A 19,163-nucleotide genomic window follows, 5' to 3' on the forward strand; every position below is an offset into this window, starting at 1 on the left:
CTACCTGGGTAGTTTTTGTGCAGCAGCTGTTCTAGTCACAGATGGATTTTTAAGCTTCCATTCAATGTGCTGTCCCAGAGCAACCTATTCTTGACATGTTAAGAGTTATACAACTGGTGACAAAGACTGGGGCAATGTGGGAAGCTCCAGGGAACTTCAGGCTGCCCTGGTTAAATGTGCTGTATTGGTGGTACCCCAGCAAACATAGCCACTGAGCTGTAGTAAGCAGCTGAGTCTAAGGGGAAACCAACCTGGTAAACTGAGGCACTGGTTAAGGACAAGAGTTTAATGGTTCTTGGGTGTCTAAAGATGCACCTGAAGTGCATCCCTCAGCCCAGCCAGAGCAAGCCCCTGTGTGAGGGGTGAGCCCCTGCCCCAAGCAGACCCTCTGTGCAAGGTGGGAGGCGACGGGCAGTGCGAGCCCCCTCCTCTGACAGCCCTGATCGAAACCACATTGCTGCCGCCTTCGGCCCCTGCGTCCAGAGAGGCTGTAAATGCTGGCGGCTGATAATCGCTGCAATTAGTGTGCAACGTGCCCCTACTAAAGGGGTGTTTCCACTTGCCAGTTGCTTTAGCAGATGTTGGGGTACAACTTGGCTGCCGGCACCCCGAGGAGGATGAAGTGTGGCACCAAGGCTCTGAGCTGCTCATAAAGACACTGCCCTGCTCCTTTAAGTAGTAGCCAGAAGCTTTCTAAATATTATCATCTTACCAAAAGAGAGGGGGAGGGAAAAAAAGAAAGTGTTTTGGCATGAGAACAATTTCTCCATTACCTCAATTAGTTCAAATGATCTGGAAAGGTTCTCTCTGGAGAAATCAAGCTAAATCTCAGCCAGCAAAGGGGCTGGTGGCTGGTTGGTTGCTGTAGGTGTTGATATGAGCATTAGTCAGCAATGTAGATTGCAGTGAAGTCAGTCAATATTGCTGTCGCTGCTGTCTGGCTACAGTCATAAATTAATTAATTATATCACTGCAGTAATTGAAGGCCTTATTCTCTCTAGGATTCTGACTCTGGCACCTCCCTGCCTGTTTCTGAGGCTGTCCATCAATTCAGTGAGGTCTGGGTTTTACTGAGATCATTATTTCCTGAAATACTGTAAAGCCTCTCCATAAAAAGGAAAGCTTTTTTTTACCCATCTTCATCCTTTTCCCTATTGCCTACAGGGGAGGAAGAGCAGCAAGTTCAGGAAAGAAGCAGAAGGACAGGATGGGATTTCCAGTTCCAGCATTGTGGTGTTGTCCCTTTGCAAACAGGAATCAAAAGTATCCTCAGAGTCCCTGAAATGGCAATAGGGCCCTATGGAGAGGCAGATTAATAGCTCTCAATGCTCCAAACCAGCTCTGTTCCTACAGCAGGGTTGAAACAAACCCAAACACTATGATGGAGTAAGAGTGAGACAACCAACTAGGCTGAGAAAATTAATGGGCTGGCTCCTGCGCTGGTGTAAATCAGTGTCCCTGCACTGGCTCTGGTGGAGCCATGCCAAATTCCACCAGCTGAGGGTCTGGATTGCATATTCTACCAATAAAAATGGTGTTTAGGATATCTTGGCAAAATTAAGTATTTTTGCAACCCACTTCTAACTGGACAGTGCTGTGTAGAGATGAAATCCAGTTACACTGGTAAAAAAAACCCCACTAATCAGGCTAAAAAAAAATTACACCGTGAGTCTGTGGAGCAGAGCGCTTTTTTTTTGTAAGACTACTTTGTTACAAGGTACCTGCTAAAAGTTGTCAGACACACAGGGATTCACACTGAACCACAGTGAAGAAGAGGGGCGAGCACCCTTATTTCCAGCACTTGTTATTGATTGCGAGCTTCCCAGCACGCGATGTTATGATTGGAAGTCCCTGCTCTGAAGGTAAGCAATAGTGGAAAGATTTTTGGCTTTCCCCATAAAAATAAGACTTATTTCTGGTCTTCATGATTATTCATAATGGTCCCAAAATCTGAATTCCAGGTCCAAGGCTCACAAAGGTGCAGACTAAAGAGCATCAGGTATGCAAGCTCAGAGCATTCATTGCTCTGTTGTGAAAAACATCGCTTACGCTGCATTTTTCTTACGAAAGTTGGCATATTTCAACTTGCCTCTAAATGTGTGACATGGCTCAAGGTTGATGTTATCAATGAATACAGCTGGTCATTTCTGAGTTTAAAAAAAAAGCAAGCCACTGTTTGAAATCACTAGTCACGTGTAGAGGAATATGGCACATGCACAGAGATGTTCAAGGCAGCCTCGTTTGGGGGATGCTTGGGACTGACTTGAGCACATTTGGGGCTGGAAGTGAAGGCTTTCATCATGGCTGGTGGACAAGTACAAAAAAAATTTACTGAATCCTCTTGAGGCAAAGCCCCCCTCGGTCATGGGTGAGCTTGTCTGGGAGAAGAGACCTGTTCCCTTCCCTTGCTTCTACACCCCAATCCCCATTTTGCAGTGAGTCATGGCATGATTCAATGTTTTCAGAAAACAGACCTTCAAGGTGTGCAACACTGTAGGAAGCCCTAGGAGCTATGGAATATATTTTGTAGGCTTATAAACCTCTCAATTAGTGCTGTAAATGAGGAAAATGCTCTTAGTCTGGATGTTGCCCAAGACGTAATGCATTTCTGCCACTGCAGCAAGAAACACTTTTAGCATTTGACTGATTTAGGAGGCAAAGGAAGGGAAGGCACAGTGTTTTGTACCTGAACTCCAGTAAATTGTAACCAGCCATTTCTGTAGAAGACTTCCTACGGAAAAGAGAGGAAGAGTTGGGGTTTTTCCATGGGATTTGGCAAAACCTTGCAAAACACTTCAGGATAGCAGCTGTGTATTATTGACCTGCAGAGGAAGGAGCAGGAGGATGGACACAAGATTTCACATAGTGATTTTAGGGGCTTGTGAATCTGGAGGAGCTGGTCCCACCAGACCCCAAATGGGGACAGCAGGAATGCCACCCTCCCAGCACACCCCTGCACATGCAGCATTGCTCGCCTGTGTGTGCTTCTGGGACCGTGGAGCTTTGGAAACCCCAGGCATCGCGGCTCCAGCACGGATGGACCTGTGCTGGGGGAATTGGTGGCCTCATTTAGTGCTCTTATTAAACTCTGGGTGTTTGAGTAGGGCTTTCTGGCTGTGCCCAGCCGGATGGTTTCGGGCACAGTGAGCAGAAGGGAAGGGAGCACCCCACTGACAGCAGCCTTTTGAAGTCCCTCTTCTCCCTGGATCCCTGCTCCTCTGCCTGGCTGTGGCCTCAGGCTTTTCCCCCAGCTGTTTTTCAGCTCGTTTTAACTGCTGGGAGAAGCAGGAGGGAGGCAGAGCCAGCAAGGATGATTCTGGGGCATAAGACACATTCCTCCAGGTTAGCTGGTGTTTCCAGGCCTTTCAGTGAAAAGCCTCAATTAACCAATAATCACCCAAGCATGGCAAACCCAGAAGCAGTAAGTGCTGCTTCTGGCTCCAGGGCCAAAGGCTAAAATCTGCTCAAGGAGCTAAATTAGTTATCTAATGGGGATTTCTGTCCATCCTTATCCTGCTCTGTGTGCTCACAAGAATGAGATCAGTGACAAATTTCCAGTTCTTCCCCTGCCATCACCTTTCCTTAACAACCCTGCCTAACTAGTGCTGTAATGGAGAAGAAGGACCAAAGTCTGACCCTGGTTGCAAGGGTGGAATCTAGACTTGAACTGTCTTCTCATCCAAACTGCTGTGGTCCCATGAATTTGGCTGAATTGCACTGATTTGCACCAAGGAATGGCTGAGCTCTTCCCATCCTACTCCAGGTGGGACATACTAAGGGCAGCCCACCACAAAACCCCCGTATTTCCTGACTTTGGGCACATGGAAAGGGAGGGTGGCACTGAGGGGCTGTGAAAACTTTCTCTGGAAGCTGCCTTATGGCAGAGTGTGTGGGACCAAGCGAATTGGGAGAGCAAGTCACGTCCCGGGAGGAAACCCTCAGTGCAGAGCAGACATCTGCTCAACACGTGCAGAAAGGTTTCGGTAACCTCCCCAGTCTTGGTTGTCCTCAGCCCACCTTTCACTGTGGGAGTGCTTGAGAGAAAGAGAGAAACTGCTTTCCTTGGGTTTACTTTGCTTTAAAGGCAAAAGTGGAAACAAAGAGTGCCAGCACCTAACTTGCTCCAAAAAAAAAAAAAAGATAATTCTGCAAAGGTCGGAGAGCAGGTATCTTCATGTTGGGGAGGCTGTTTCATTCCAGACTGCGTGTGTTTCTGAGAGCTATTGCAAGCAGAAGGAGATTGTGTTTCCCTGCCCTGTGCAGCAGGTAGCCAGGAGGAGAGGCTGCAGGGGCCAGGGCTAAAATCCTCCACCCCCTCGGAGGCATGAAAAATCCTCAACTGTAGGATGGAGAGTGACCCTCAGAGGTCACCCAGCCCATTTCCCTTGCCCCGAGGTAAAATCAGCAATAACTAAGCCATTCCTGATTAATTCTTGTCCGTTCCTGATGAATTCTTGTCCAAAACGTCATGCATGTGGCTTGTGGTGTTGAACCAAAAGACTTGCAGCACATCAGCTGTGCTGAGGAGGGGGCATCCTCCTGCTGCCAGCACGGCTGGGCTGTCCCTTGCGAGAGCTGTTACCAGGACAGTCAGAGCATCCCTTATTTTTTAGGGTTGAAACTGCACCAAAAGGAATTGAACTCAAGCAGAGTTTTTAAAATAGCCTTTGGCATCTTTAGGTTTTAGGAAAAGTGACTGCTGTATCTCTGTGCGAGCTGATCAGAAAGAATGTCATCATCCTGGCTGACTGTTTTTACTTTAAAAAAAAAAGTTTTAACATTTCTTTTGGATTTCCAGCAATCAAAATATGTTGTCCAAAAGCTGAGAGGATTGAAGAAGTTTGGAAGAGAAAAATACAACATGTTTTCTAGGAAAGGAAAGATGTAATAAAAGCATTACTGCGATCAAACCCCTAACTTTCCATTTAAAGATTAAATTCATGGGGCAGATTGGAAATAGCAATTCCCTTCTTGCTATGCAAAAGTACATAACACACACTTTCACTCCAAAATCATTTAAAATTCTATATTTAAACATACAGAAGTATAAGTAAATATAAAACAGTAAAAAGCAGAGTTGCAGGGAGGAGTGGAAGTGCAATGCCTTTTCTTTAAGAGACTGTAGTAATTCTGGGAATAAAATAACAGCCAAACACTGGAGATGGGGGGAGTTGTTCACACTTCATGCTATGTCCGCTAGAAAAGCGTTACCATTTCCCTGCTACATTGATCTGCGTGAGCTTGGCACAGAGGAGCAGCAGCAGCAGGGCCAGAAGGGCATTGCATCCTGCCAGGACGGGGCTTGCTGCATCGACTCTGCTCTGGATCACGGAGGCAAATTCCTGCCCACTGATATTTGTTAATTCGATTACTAAAATTGTTCTCTGTGCCAGGCACTGGATTTGGGGACTGCCCCCATCTCTGATGCTGTGTAAGTGTGGGCAAAACCCGTCTGTCCATATAAGCTTTGTAACCGCAGAGATTGGCTTCTACCACACCTTGCGTGATGGATTTTAAATATGCCTGTCAGGCTAATAATCATAACAGAAAGAGTATTCCACTGAAGGGCAGAGGAGATGAACCAGATAGAACGAGAGGAAATGGCCTCAAGTTGTGCCAGGGGATGTTTAGGCTGGGTATTAAGAAAAATTTCTTTACCAAGAGAGTGGTGAAGCACTGGAAGAGGCTGTCCAGGGAGGTGGTGGGGTCACCATCACTGGAGGTGTTCAAGGAACATGTGGCCGTGGCACTGCGGGACATGGTTTAGTGGGCATGGTGGGGTTGGGTTGATGGTTGGACTTGATGAACTTACAGGTCTTTTCCAACCGTAGTGATTCTGTGAGATCCAAAGTGCTTCTCAGAGAAGTAGATTGTACGTGACGTTATGCTTTGAACACCTGACAGTTGTCCCTGATGTCAGCTGAGCCAGACGTGGCTCTCCCGGGCGTCTCCAGAATCTCAGCAAAGAGCAGTTTCCTCATCCTCTGAAATCAGCTGCTTTGCTGAGTCCTCCTCAAGGTGAAGTCCATTCCCGTGTCCCCCAGGCTAGCTCCCCCAGGGTCCCCTCTCCCCACCCAAGCACCCATCAGCCCCGGCACTGCGGCCGCCGCTGTCAGCTACTGGCCTTCCCCGGGGCAGCCTCTGCGGCAGCTCCGCGAGCACAGCTTCTGAAGGGGGCTTTCTTAGTATTATTATTTTGTGGTCAAAAGGTTGCATACACTATTTTTTTCTGATGCAGAGGCTTAGAAAGAGTGGAAAGCAAAATATTTTGATAATTATTCAGGCCAGCGGGTTACATAAAAGGTTCCATAGCCCTCTGCATCAAACCTTAACAGTTCAAACCACAAATTCTGTTTTTGCAGCCATAAAACATTCAGGGCAAAAAAAAAAAAATTTAAAAAAAAATAAAATAAAATAATAAAATCCATTTTCCATTCGCTTGAAACGTATAAAATTTTATGTGGTGAAAAATGACAGTTTACTCCCAGAAGGAAACTGCCCAGAGAGGTTTGTTTCATAGGCACAGTGGGATCAAGAAATAGGCCTGGACTTGCGTCCTTAGTCACATAAAGTAAATGTTGAAAGATGTCACAGAGCAGCAGGCGAAAGCTGCAGCAGCGTGGGTCATCCCAGTCTTGCTGGGAAGGGTTGTTGCTGGTGCGGAGATGGAGGGGAGGGCACACAGGGGTGGCTGGGTGTCCCAGGGCTTGCACGGTGCTCTCGGTTTTGTAAGATGACGCAGCGGTCTGAAAACAAGGGATGAAATCCTGTCGGGTGTTCAGGACCTTCAGCTTCCTCAGCCCCTTTGCTATCACGGGCTGCGATACGGCACTTACCAGGCTAAAGATGCACACGTGAGATGCTCGGTGAGACAAGCCACAGGAACAAGGGCATTGCCATAAGCATCCAAGCCTGTGTGCGGGTCCAAGCAAGGGCTGGCTGGCATCAGTGCTTAGAAAGAGCATCTCTGGCTCACAGGGTTGCCTCTAGCTCCCATTGCCATGGTTTAATTCTCTTCTCACAGCAGTGCCCGAAGCAGAAACCTCAATGGAGTTATTGAGGTTTTCCTGGGCTTTGCTGGGTTAAGAGTAAGCAGAATCAGACCCCACCGTCACAGCTGAGGATGAGATGCTGCAGTGTTGGTGGAAACCACCGGCACAAGAGCTCACAAGCTCTAGGAATTCAGTCTGAATTCCTGGCTGCACAAAGTCAATCCCGTGTGGTCTGGGAGTCAAGTTCTCAAAGCACAGAGCAGACCTCCCTCTCCACCCCCAGCTAGCTCCACATCTCAGAGCAGTGCAGCTCTGGGCATGACCGAATGAGCGTTTGCCCTTCAGCCACGACTAAAGGTGGCATCACTACATGGCACAGCCGGGCACCAAATGCCCTGAGCAGAGCAGCCGGGTCCATGTTAGGGTGCCCGGCTGGGGCTCTGCACTGCGCAGCCGTGTCTTTTGGATGCCTACCCCTCTGCCGTAGTTGAAATATTATCGTCCACACTACCTTTACCAAAAAGAAGCTACCTCAAGGATACGCCATGAGATATTCTTTAGTTCACTTGTGATTTTCCAGCTCTGTATGAAGGTGCGGGGACCAATATGTTCTGAGTTTTCTTTGCTGGAAAGGTTCACCTGGGCAGTGTTGAAACATCCCCTACCTCCAGCAAAGCCAACTGTCTTCCTAAATGACCCAAGACTGCAAATGCTCTGACAATCACAGAAAATAGCAGGTGCCGTGCATGGGACAGCCTCCGAGCCAGTCTGCCGCAGGGCTGCTCTGTCCCCTCGCACACCTTTAAGTCCCAGGCATTGACAACACACCACCCAAATCCCAAGCAAAGTATGCAAGTAGTTGAATTCCATGCAAAAACCTGTATCAGCAGGTTTCTGGTTGTTCAATGAACATAAAGACAGACATACAAACAGTCCCAATTATCTAATTACTTCTGCTTTCTAAGTAAAAGATATCCTCAAAATTATTGAGAATAAGATGCACTTTCTTTATGGATTTTTCTACCCTGGAACATTAAAAAGTCATCTCATCTGCTGCAAGTACAGGATGAAGAAATATGTTAAAAATTTCCCAATAGTCAGCCACAAAAACACAGACTATTACCAGCTAAAAAACAACATTATTCCCCCTGCGTGTTAGAATTTGACACTTCTGGGTACTGGCAACATTTTTCAAAAGAAAATTAAAAAATAGCTGCGTATAAATGAAAAAGGTCTCTTTACTTTTCCTTTTCCATTTGCAAAGGGAAAAAACAAAAAACTCACTTTATGTTCTTTTTACATGGGAAACATTAAAAAGTCATCTAATCTCCTGAAACTAGCACTAATTAATGAGCAAACATGAGACCTGGGAAGAGAAATAAAACTGTAACCTGGACTTTCTGTAACGCAATTCAAAGTCGTGACACGTTTAAAGCCATAAATGCATTTTGCTTGATTCTGTAGGATTCGTAATTAGCAACTTGAGAGGAAATCCATGCAGCAGTGAAACACGGGCCTTCTTTTATTTTTAAATACTTCAGCATTAGTGGTTTTCTTGGTGATGGGGATGCGTTAAACTGCATCTGGAAGCTGAAGCCCACCGTGTAGAGCCATACCACAATCTCCCTCTGTGGTCATTGCTGAAATACCCAGTCACTCCTGTACCAAAGTTTCTCAACCATTTTTTTGGAGATTTTGCAACCCAATGAGCCTCCAGCATTTTTCAATACTAACTTTGTACCTGGAGATTAACTATTGGCATGACAGCATACTTTCTGAGACAAGCAGGCTTTAGTAAAGCCCCATCCAGCAGATAAGTAGCCAGCGAGCCAGGTTAGTCTGGTCTATTCTTATTGTCACACACCAGCAACTTATCTAAGACCCAAACACACCGAGAGCTATTACCCTGCTCAGAGCTATGTCCTTCTTTGCATTTCTTTGCATCTTGCACCTATGGAGCCTGGAGGTCTCCTAGGAGTGTGCTGAGCTTTGCGACAAATACCCGTCTTGTTGCTGGTTCTCCTGTCCCCTTGCCAGGGGACACGCATAGTGCAGTAGAGGTTTCAGCACTGGGCTCTGCAAGGTCGCTTCAGCTTGCCGGCATTTCAGACTCCCTCTTACTGGGAAATGCTTTGTAGATGGGGACCAATGTCCTCAAAGAGGCTTCGCAACTTATGGGGAAGTCACAAAAGCTATGTGGTGCCTCTCAACACCCGAACTGCTGAAAAAAATGCATGTTTTGCATCAACTGGAGCCCTGTACGTGCTAACAGCATCACCCCCAGGCGTATTTATTGTTGTAGTCTCACAGAGCAGGCCTTTAATGTGAGAAATTGCATCCAGATCGTTGTCTGCCAGGATGGGATGGAGTTTGCTAGCTGAGCAAAGACAGGAAAAGTTGTTCTCAGAAACTGTCCAGTGAAAGTTTGAAGTCAGAAGCAAGTCCAGGAGAACGTCTATGCCATGGACTGAATTGACCGATTGTGGTTGGGTAGCCTCAGCTGAAGGAGTTGTTATTTTCAGGCCTAGTAATAAATAGAATAATGGACAAAAAGCCTAACTCCCTGCATTAAGTCTGAGTAAATGAGCTTGGTACAGCGGTTCACTGCAGGATTTGTGGTTTGGGATCTTCTTCCAAGCTGTGAATCAACACGCAAAGCAGACCCAGGGCCACTCATGTGGCTGCAAGAAGTCGAGGGTATCCCTGGTTTCTCTGTTCTGCCTCCACAAAATACCCTGCGCTCTCTCCCAGATGCCCATAGGGTGGTCGTTACCACAGGGTGGTCATCACCTCCACATCCTCCTCCTCCTCCGGGTCCTCCATAGGTGAGAACATGCACAACATGCGAGAGCTGGACTCTGCCGCCAGCTCATCCCTCTGGATTTTATTGTCATCTGATAAAGCCTCTCTGTTCTCTGTTTGTTTTAAATCCTTGTTGGAAGACCTCTTTAACAGTAACTTAGCCTCTGACAACAAGCACTTAGAAGAGCTGTCCTCCCAGTTCAGAGCTGTCAGCCGTAAGTCAGCGCCGGTACCATTAACATAATCCAGGTGTCTTCACTCTCGTTTCCAGACACTAACGGCTGGGCAGCAGTTCTCCCCGCAGACAAGCTGCAAGACGAAGTAACTGTTTAAAGCAGCATGATGGTACTTTTTTTAAAAAAAATCATCTTCCTTTGCAACATATCAAAAGAAAAACCATTCTTCTGTTTCTGGTATTCCTCATCAGTCTCTTCTTCAGTCTTGGGACTATATTGGCATTCTTCTAGATTGCTATGATATGATATGATATGATGTATGATATGATATGGTGTATGATATGATATGATAATACAATATATAATATAATATAATATAATATAATATAATATAATATAACATAACATAACATAACATAACATAACATAATATATTGTATTATATTATTATATCATATTATTATATCCTATAATAGTTACTGGTATTCTGTAATATTACTGTTACACTGAGGGATATTAACATAGAATTTGAACCCTTTCCCTGTATCACAGCTTCTCGGGAAATACAGTGCTCTTTTTGTTGTTGTTTTCTAATTCTTTCTGCCGTGTAGCTAGTCCCTCAAGAAATCAAGGTCTTCTTCTGAGCCACCCTACATCATGCACCGATGTCGCTTCCCCGTCACCCTTACGGGTACAGCGCAGTCTGGTTAGCTCTCACCTTAGGGCAAGATTTTCAGAGGCAGCAGCTGAATTCAGGTGGGTCAAGCTCAGGTGGAGCCCAGCTTGTACCACGCCAGCGGGCTCAGGCTTTCAGGGATTTAGACACGCAGTTTCTCAAGGTCAGTGGGTCCTTTCTAGAGCCCAAGACAGCAAACCCCCCCAGGGATAACTCGGGAAGCCACATCTGGAGCAGAGGTATATGGGTGAGCACTGCTCACTTGTGCTTCTTTACTGAATTCTTTTATAGGATTTAATGAAGAGTGATGTCCCTGTGCCCTGCACAGGATTCAGGTGCCCATTTAGCTGTGTTTTCAGCATCTTTTCCTCTTTATACCCCCCCTTTTTTTTTAACCCTAAGAGCACTTAGGGCCCTGGCGCTTGTCTCTTTTGACATATTTTTTTTTTCCCCTTGGGAAAACGCATGTGTTATTTCCTCAGGAGAGATCTGAGCTGAGCACTGCCTTCCCCAGCTACTCCTCTTCCTCCATCCCAGTCTCCGGCTGCTTTCAGTTGCCACAAGGAGGGGAGGAGTTCAAGGTTTGATGAGTAAGATTCAGTGGAAAACTTTGATTTGTTTCATTTGTTTGTTTAATCATTCCCTTGCGAAAGTGGTTGGGGTGTTTTTGGAAAGGGAGCAAGCTGCTTGCTTTGAGTGATCAGCTCTATTATATTTAGTATGACATTCATCTCTAAATTCCCAATATATGTGCATACTAAATGAGATTGCCAGCCTCGTGACCTTCTGAAATTTAGTTGAGTGCTATAGATATTACTAAACCTCTCTGCAGAAATCAGACCAAACTAAGATTGAGACAGCTATCATGAGATCATTCAGAAAATCTGTCCCTCTTCATTACACAGTGTAGGTTTTTTCCATTAGAGGTTACATGGGCTTTAAAATCATCTGCTTTGTTATTGATGAGAAAATCAAATTATTTTAATCTGTGTATTATTTTAAGGTTTTGACAAGCAGTCAAACCACCATGCTAATCCCTAATCCCTGGATAATCATCACCCAGCAATTTTAAAATGTGTTCTCAGAGAATTACAGGAGGAGCCAGGAATAAAGCAATCGGAGTCTGCACATCAGAGGACTTTCATTATTAGTGGCATTACTAGCATTATTAGTATTATTTAAAGTACACCTCTGGCAGTCTCACAAAAACCTCTTCCCCATCTGCTCTGCATAGAAAGTTTCAGGAAAGAGGCAAAGTCAATCACCCAAAGCAGAACAATGTTGAAGGTGAGTTTAATAAAATAAAAACAATTCTTCCTTTTAAAAAATCACAACCTTTGCCACACATTTTAAAACACAGAAAGTATTGCATAATTCCTAACTGCTGAGCGAGCTAGGAATACTGTATCCCTTTATTTTCCAAATTTAATAGTTATAATTAGAACCTTTCCTATATGGTTTCTATATCTACATGTAATTCTAAAAAAAAAATCCCTCTTGTCTTTCCCGATAAATTGAAGCATTGTTACACAGACTGAAGTCAAACAATTAAAAAGTGAGAAATGGGGACGTTGTGTTTTGAAGAGGGTTTGGTTTTTGTATGTTGGTTTTTGGGTTTGGTTTTTTTTTTTTTGAGGCAGAAAAATTCTCCAAGTTGAAATGTTCTCACTTAGCATCAGTTTTGTCTTCGCAGCATTGCTGTCCACGCTTGGGGAGTCTCTGGAGGCAGAGGGTGACTACAAAGAAAGCGAGATGGAGCTGGTTAGAGAGAGCAGCGAACACATGGAGCACACACACATGGCAAAGCCTTGGTAAATTGTCACGTGCAATCAAAAAAGCAGGGAAATGGCAAAATAAGACCTGATTTTGGGGGGAAAAAAAAAGCCCAGCAGCTCAAGGGGAAGCTCAGCCTCATGAGAGCCAGCCTATTGGAGAAAGAGAGTGCCATGGCTTTTCATGGCCATGAGATGCCGCGGCAGCAGGCATAGGTAATGCAGCCTGATTTTACACCTCCCAAAGAAGGAGTTACACCGATGGGAGGTGTCTGTTTAGCTCTGCTTAAAATAGCCTTAGTAGTATCATCTCTCCCTGGGATGAGGCATCTCACCTTTCTCTCCCTAAAAAGGAAACCTTGCTCCTTGCTTAAAATCACAGAGGATGGTAAAGGAAAAATTTATTTCTTGGACTTCTTCCTAAGCCAGAGAAACTCTCATTATTAATGCCAAGGTACATGAGCATGTTCTTCATTTCTGCAGTGTAGCCATATGGTTATACACCCTCATGTACATGTTAATATTTCAGAATTCTCTCTTCAGAATTCTTTTTTTTTTTTATTGCAGCTTATTTTTCTTCACTCCTGCTCTGCATGTCAAAAGATGATTGATACATGTAGGAGTGGGCCTTAAAAACACAAGTCATTGCCCGAGGTTCTTCCTATAATCAAAGCACATGCCCACCCATAGCTAATTAGACATTAGCCTAATGTCAACCGATTGATTTAGAGCAGTCCTACCACCCACCCAAAAAAAGAGCACGGAGCCTTTGATGGTGGGCAAAGGAGGGAAAGTGGCATCTGAAGGAAGGGATGTTTTGGGTTTAAAAGTTCATGACGTAAAACCTATTTGTTTACATTTATGTAAAGAAGATGCAAAGCAGTTTTTCCTCTTCAGTGTTTGTGTTAAACAAAAGGAACCGGTTAGCAGGAAAAAACAGTTAAAGTCCATTCCAGACCAATTCAGGAGGTTTAAGCTGTTGAAGAAGTCAAGTATAGCAGAGTGTGTCGCCGTGATAAAAGCAAAGGTCTTGCCTAACCCCCACGGTGAGACCTGGCTGTTTTGCTGGGTCTAGTCTTGCACTTCGCAGTAAGCTAGGAAAGTACATTTGGCTACGATTTAGATACGATTTTTCAAAATCCTTTGCATTTCTTTCTTTTCCTTTAATTTCCCCCCTTCTTTTCCCTCCCCGCCAAGCCCTACCACTCTCCCCACTCTGGATTTATGGCTCAAGAACCCTCAAAGTTGTCTGATGGATTAAGCAGAGACAAGTTGTATTGAGTAAATTAAAAATGAAATAGTTACAGCTGTTGGAATAGTCTCAGGGCCAGAGGAGGTAAAAGACTTTCTACCCTCAAGGGGCCTGGAAGTAATCTGTGAAGCACCAACTGCTTAAATAAAGACAGCTTGAGTGAGGGCTGCCGTCCTGATGGATGGAGAGAACATCCGATGGTGTTGGGCTTGAGCGTGGTTTATGGAAACCAAGGAGCAGCTACCCCCCAAGCCCTGCTTGCTCCAAGTGTCCCCAGACCCCGAGGTCCCATAGCCAGGAGGGGACAGCAGGGACAACAGTGAAAAGGGCATTTTGGGACAAGCAATCACAGGGATTTCATTTCTGTTACTGTGACTCTCTGCCGTACGTCATCGAACCATGGGAGTTAAAGCTAGAAGTCGTCTTGTGGTTTCCTAGGCACAAAGCAACACCAAGAGCCCTACAGAGCCGAACACAGAACAAGGAGTCCAAAACCTGCCTTTCATCCTACCTGACACCTCCCAGACAGACAAAACTACGGGGCATTTCTTGGCAGGTGGTGATGCTGAGGCTGACTCGGATGAAGGTACCAGTGTTCTCCTTTCTGCTCAGCCACATCTTCATCCTTTCTTTTGGCAAAATGCTTTGCTCTTTGGATGCCTTTTCCCTCCCCAGCACTCTGCTTTTTATATTCTATTTATATGTTTGCTATGCTACTGTCTTGCTCTGGTTTTTGTGGGGTTTTCTCTTTTTTTTTTAGGGTAGCATTGAGCCGAACAAGGCAATTCAATGAACCAGGGGCTGTAGCAGTTGCAGTAATACAAGTACCCAGTGCTAAGTACCGCGGCACAGGGAAGGCAGTGTCTCATCCGAGAGCCTGGTCCTGTTTGATTCAGCTAACCGCAAAAGCACAGTCTCTCCCTATCGATAATAACTCAAGCGCAGGCACACACATCCATAATTTACCTTTTCTGAATTTGAAAGTTGCGCAGAATGACCCTTTTTAGTCAAACAAAAGCACTCCGGAGTGCCTCGCTGAGGCGGGTGCTGCTGAGCCTTCCCCTGGACACACACATTCACAGTGAAGATGTTTGGGCCAGTCCCAGAGCTAATGGAGCAGAGATGACAGGGATGGCTGGGAATACCACGTGGAGGAATTTTTCATCCCAACTCATCTTCAAACGGTGCCCATGAGGTGTCTCTGCTGCACATGAAGCAATGAACCACTCTGCTCCCAGCACCAGCAATAAGTTCTGCCTCTGAATTACTGACTTCAAACAATGTTTAAGGTGGAATATTTTTCAACAGATGAGAGGAGCAGCTGAATGTGGTCCATGATGCAATATTCCCCCTAACCCAGCAGCATCTGGGGGAGGAAGCAGAGGAGAATGCATCTCCTACAGCAGAATCTGTGCAACTTAACAATTCTCAGCTATAAACCTTTCAATAGCTGGGAAGTAAATCCATCAGCTTTCTACTAAAGCTCAGCTTCTGCAGCTGCAAATTTATTCACCAGGCAGCGAATCGGGCCAAAAGAAGTAAATATGAGCAATGTAACTGATAGTGTTAGAACATTACGCAAGCTCCCACATGGCTGCAGCGGAGGGCAATTCCCCAGCTGCTAATTCCCTGCAGGAGATCTCCTACCAGAAGCTGGAGCCATCCTCCCCGGGATGCGGGGCAAGGGAGGGGGAAATGGTGGCAGGAGGGAGAAGGTGTTTGTGGAGGGGGGAGGTCTGCCGAGCTCAGCTCTGGAGCGGCAGCCTTGGGATACATGGCTGCTCATGTGGGTTGGAGAGCTGCAAGCAGGGATGATGCCCTTCTCTGTTTCCTTTATCATGCCACACACCCCCTTGTCTCACATGCATACATACTATAAATCTATTTGTGACTACTGGCATTGGGCTGGAGGTTCAGCTTTCAGTGGTGGTTAAGGACCAGCCTGCACATGGCACTGGCAACACGTCAGAGGTCCTATTAACAGTGAGAGTGTCAGAGCAAAGAGCAAAGGCTTAAAAGCGTGAAGACATCACCGCATAGCAGATGAGCATTTTGCCGCATGCATTACCCCATAACTGTCCCCAGTTAATGCACGGTGCATTAAACAACCATTTCGGGACGAGTCTCCTGGTTTCGCTGTGCTCGGGCAGCTCTGCCGCAGCACCCAAAGCCGCAGAGGGAAGCAGGCAGTGGGGATGCGGGCTTGCCCGGAGGGAACTTGGCAGCAGCCGCAGGTGCGAAGGGTGGGGAGCAATCCCAGGTCACACATGCCAACATGGAAAATCACAGGGGTTGCATGGGTTAGGAGGCAGAGCAAGCGAGAGAGCTCTTAATCTGTCCTCTCTGGGCTCTCTCTGCACAGCAGCCATTTCTTCCCCAGCACGCCGAGTAGCATTTTGGGCTGTACATTAAGGTGCTGTACATTAAGGCTCTATACATTAGGAGAAGAACACCCTGCGAACCCGTTTCAAAGGCTGGGTGGAAACACGTATTTGTCTTTCCTTTCCATGCAAAAGCCAGTGAGCCGATCTTTTTAATGCTGCTCTCCAGGACGGCTGCTGCGGGAGGGAAGGTGCTGCAGCAGCATTAGGGGCTGCTCTCCAGCCCTGCTCACAGGCGTCTCTGCCCAGAAACCAAGTCAGCCACAACAAGGCTGTTCTTAGGAACTGTCAGAAGTTGCTGCCACTTTCAGTACTCAACATCTCGGTGAGCAAATTCCCTCTCCTGGCCTCCCGGTTCACCTTGCTGCTCCACCCCGCATTGGAGACTGGTTTCCGTTAACACTGTGAAGCTAATAAGTCTCCTGAAATCAGAGTGACCTGGATCATGCTGAGCATGAGCGCGCGTGCATATGTGTGTGTTGCTTGCTGGTGAAGACAAAATGCTAGGGTTGGCTTTTGTGCATGCACACACATACACACACTTAAAAGGGGAGATTATTTCTTCCTTTAACCCTTAGGATGCCCAGCTCTCAAGCTTTAAAAAGCTGCAGCTACCTGATGCCAGGAGGGGCTCTTTCTCTTTAGCATTCCTTATTTTTTGTGTTAAATTGATGGGGTATCCTTTTATCACAGCCTTCATCTCAAGAGCAAAAGGATAGACATCATGCAGAGCAGCAGAAGCAAGAAGGGACTAATCGACCAGTTGCAGCATTTCAGGAAGACAAGATTATTTCTACATTTCAAACTGCCATGTAACTGGGGCAGGAGGATGTTTGTTCTTGGTTTGTAAAGCTCCAACTTTTGGAGTCATGTGAATCTCAGCTTTCACTTAAACCCAAGCTGCTTCTAATGCTCTTGTTGTTACACAGATATAAGAAACTACGATCTGAAATACCCTCTAAATTTAGTTTTAAAAACTAAAAACCAAACATGAAGCATCCTCATTTGCAAATAAACCTTTATTATTTTCATTCATTTAGCCAGTGTCTTTCTTCTGGAAAAACAATTTCTTGAAAGACTGCTGGTAATATTGAAGGTGGGCATGGTGGTGTTGGGTTGATGGTTGGACTTGATGATCTTACAGGTCTTTTCCAGCCTTAATGATTCTATGTGAAGATGCTGGACTGGTCCTGGACCCAAAGAAAGACATGTGCTTTCTCAGGGACTGGCTGTTCCCTCCCAGAGCTGTGTCAGCTCAGGCTCCAGAAAGTGAAATACAGCCACGGCATACTGTGCTACCATTGCCTTTCTGCTTCGTTGTATCTGTCCTTGCATTCGCATGTTATAGCTGCCCAGGTAAAAAAAATCGAAAATGTCTGATAGCCCGGTGATGTGTGCGCTGAGCTGGGTGAGATGGATGCCAATATTTCTACTGGTGTAATTGTGGTTGGTGTTGCCATTATTACAGTTCCTACTGCATTAACACCTAGGTCCCCTGTCATAGAGTAAGAGCCCTCAGTGCTAACACTTACAGATGTGAAATAAAATTGTGGGGACTGGCCCAAAGCATCTACAATCTGACTAATACTTTTCCTCTCCCTTACAAATTGATGTTGCTTAATACTTTTGGAATCTTGCAGTATTTCAGCCATGTGTGATTTTTATACCCTTTTTTGTACAGGGACCCTTGTGGGCTTGAGGGGTTTTGTTTTGGCTTCACTTTGATTCTGTAATTTAAAGTAATTTCTTGCCACGATATTGTAAAGTGGTTCCATCAACTTGCAAGCACATTGACAACACACAGAGTCTACCTTTCTCATTTGAGAAGGACACTTCATTTGCTTGGGGGTCTTTTCTGCTAATTTTCAATGCAGCAAAGCTATAGCTTTGGATCTGGAAATAGCTCCAACATGCAGTCATTTTTTCAGGAAAAGAATGGAGGAGTGGAATCTATTCTGAATGCTGGGGCACCGAGATAATGCTGGGCTTCAAAACAAGCTTGCATGGGTCTGCCTTTTTTGGGAATAACAGTGTGGAGCATCTAGATCTGGACTTGAGTTACTCACAGAGTCTACGCCATCGTCATCACCCCCAGTGGCAATGACCCCTGAAAGGGGACAGTCCCATAGCTGATGGAGTGTGGGGGTCCCTTGGCAAAGCACGGCCTGTTCCCTCTCCCCGCAACCCCCCAGATTACAGCTGCGGCACAGTAACTTGTTTTTGCAGGAGGACGCCGGGCGATGCCACAGACGTTACTCACGGCTGCATCCTGGAGCCCAGACGAGAACATTCATTTCACACTGCAAACTTATTTTTTTTCTCCCTCCGACGCTTTCTTTTATCGAGTTTCAATATAATAAACAAAGGGGACGATATTATTTCCCTGGCAAAGACTCCAACTAATGCACAAACAGTTTTCAATACTGGCACACGGAGGGACTTTTTCACCATATAGTGGCCAGTCGGACCCATATCAGTCCTAATGGCACAGGGAAATGGAAATTCAGATCTTTCACCTTGAAGAATAGCTGCAATTCATATGCTGCTCATACTCCCCCCCCCTTTTTTTTTCTTTTATTGCTAGCATAGCAAAATGAATCATCACAGTGGTATCAAAGGAAACTTTTCCAAGCTGTTGATGTACAGCAAAGGGACAGTCTCATATAACTCAGCATTTAATCGTCTCAGACCATGGCACTGGGTCTGCAATAGCATGGCCCTGGCTTGTTTTGTGTGCACGCTTTGGTTCTCATAATGACTTTGGCCAAGTTTCTTCACTCCTCCGGGCTCCTGCTGCCCTTTTAGATGGTCTAGTGGATATAAATTCTTCCGGATGAAAGTCATGAATTTAAGCCTTATTCTTGGCTTGTGCCAAAGCCATTCCCAATAGACTACATCTAAATTGGGACCTAATTAATTGGGACAAAGGCTCAGAGGCAGCCGAGTCCAGCTCCATCACTCTTTCTGTCCTATTGGCTTTTGCTACAGGTGCCCTTAACTGTGCTGGCCCCTGGGTTCCAACAGACCTCTGACTAGTTACGAATACAAGCCATATTTCATATACATGATAAGCTTATTCTATAATGCTAGCTATTTTTAATCTAACAATAGA

The sequence above is a fragment of the Gavia stellata genome, chromosome 22 (assembly GCF_030936135.1).
Source record: "Gavia stellata isolate bGavSte3 chromosome 22, bGavSte3.hap2, whole genome shotgun sequence".
In the NCBI taxonomy this organism is placed as follows: Eukaryota; Metazoa; Chordata; class Aves; order Gaviiformes; family Gaviidae; genus Gavia; species Gavia stellata.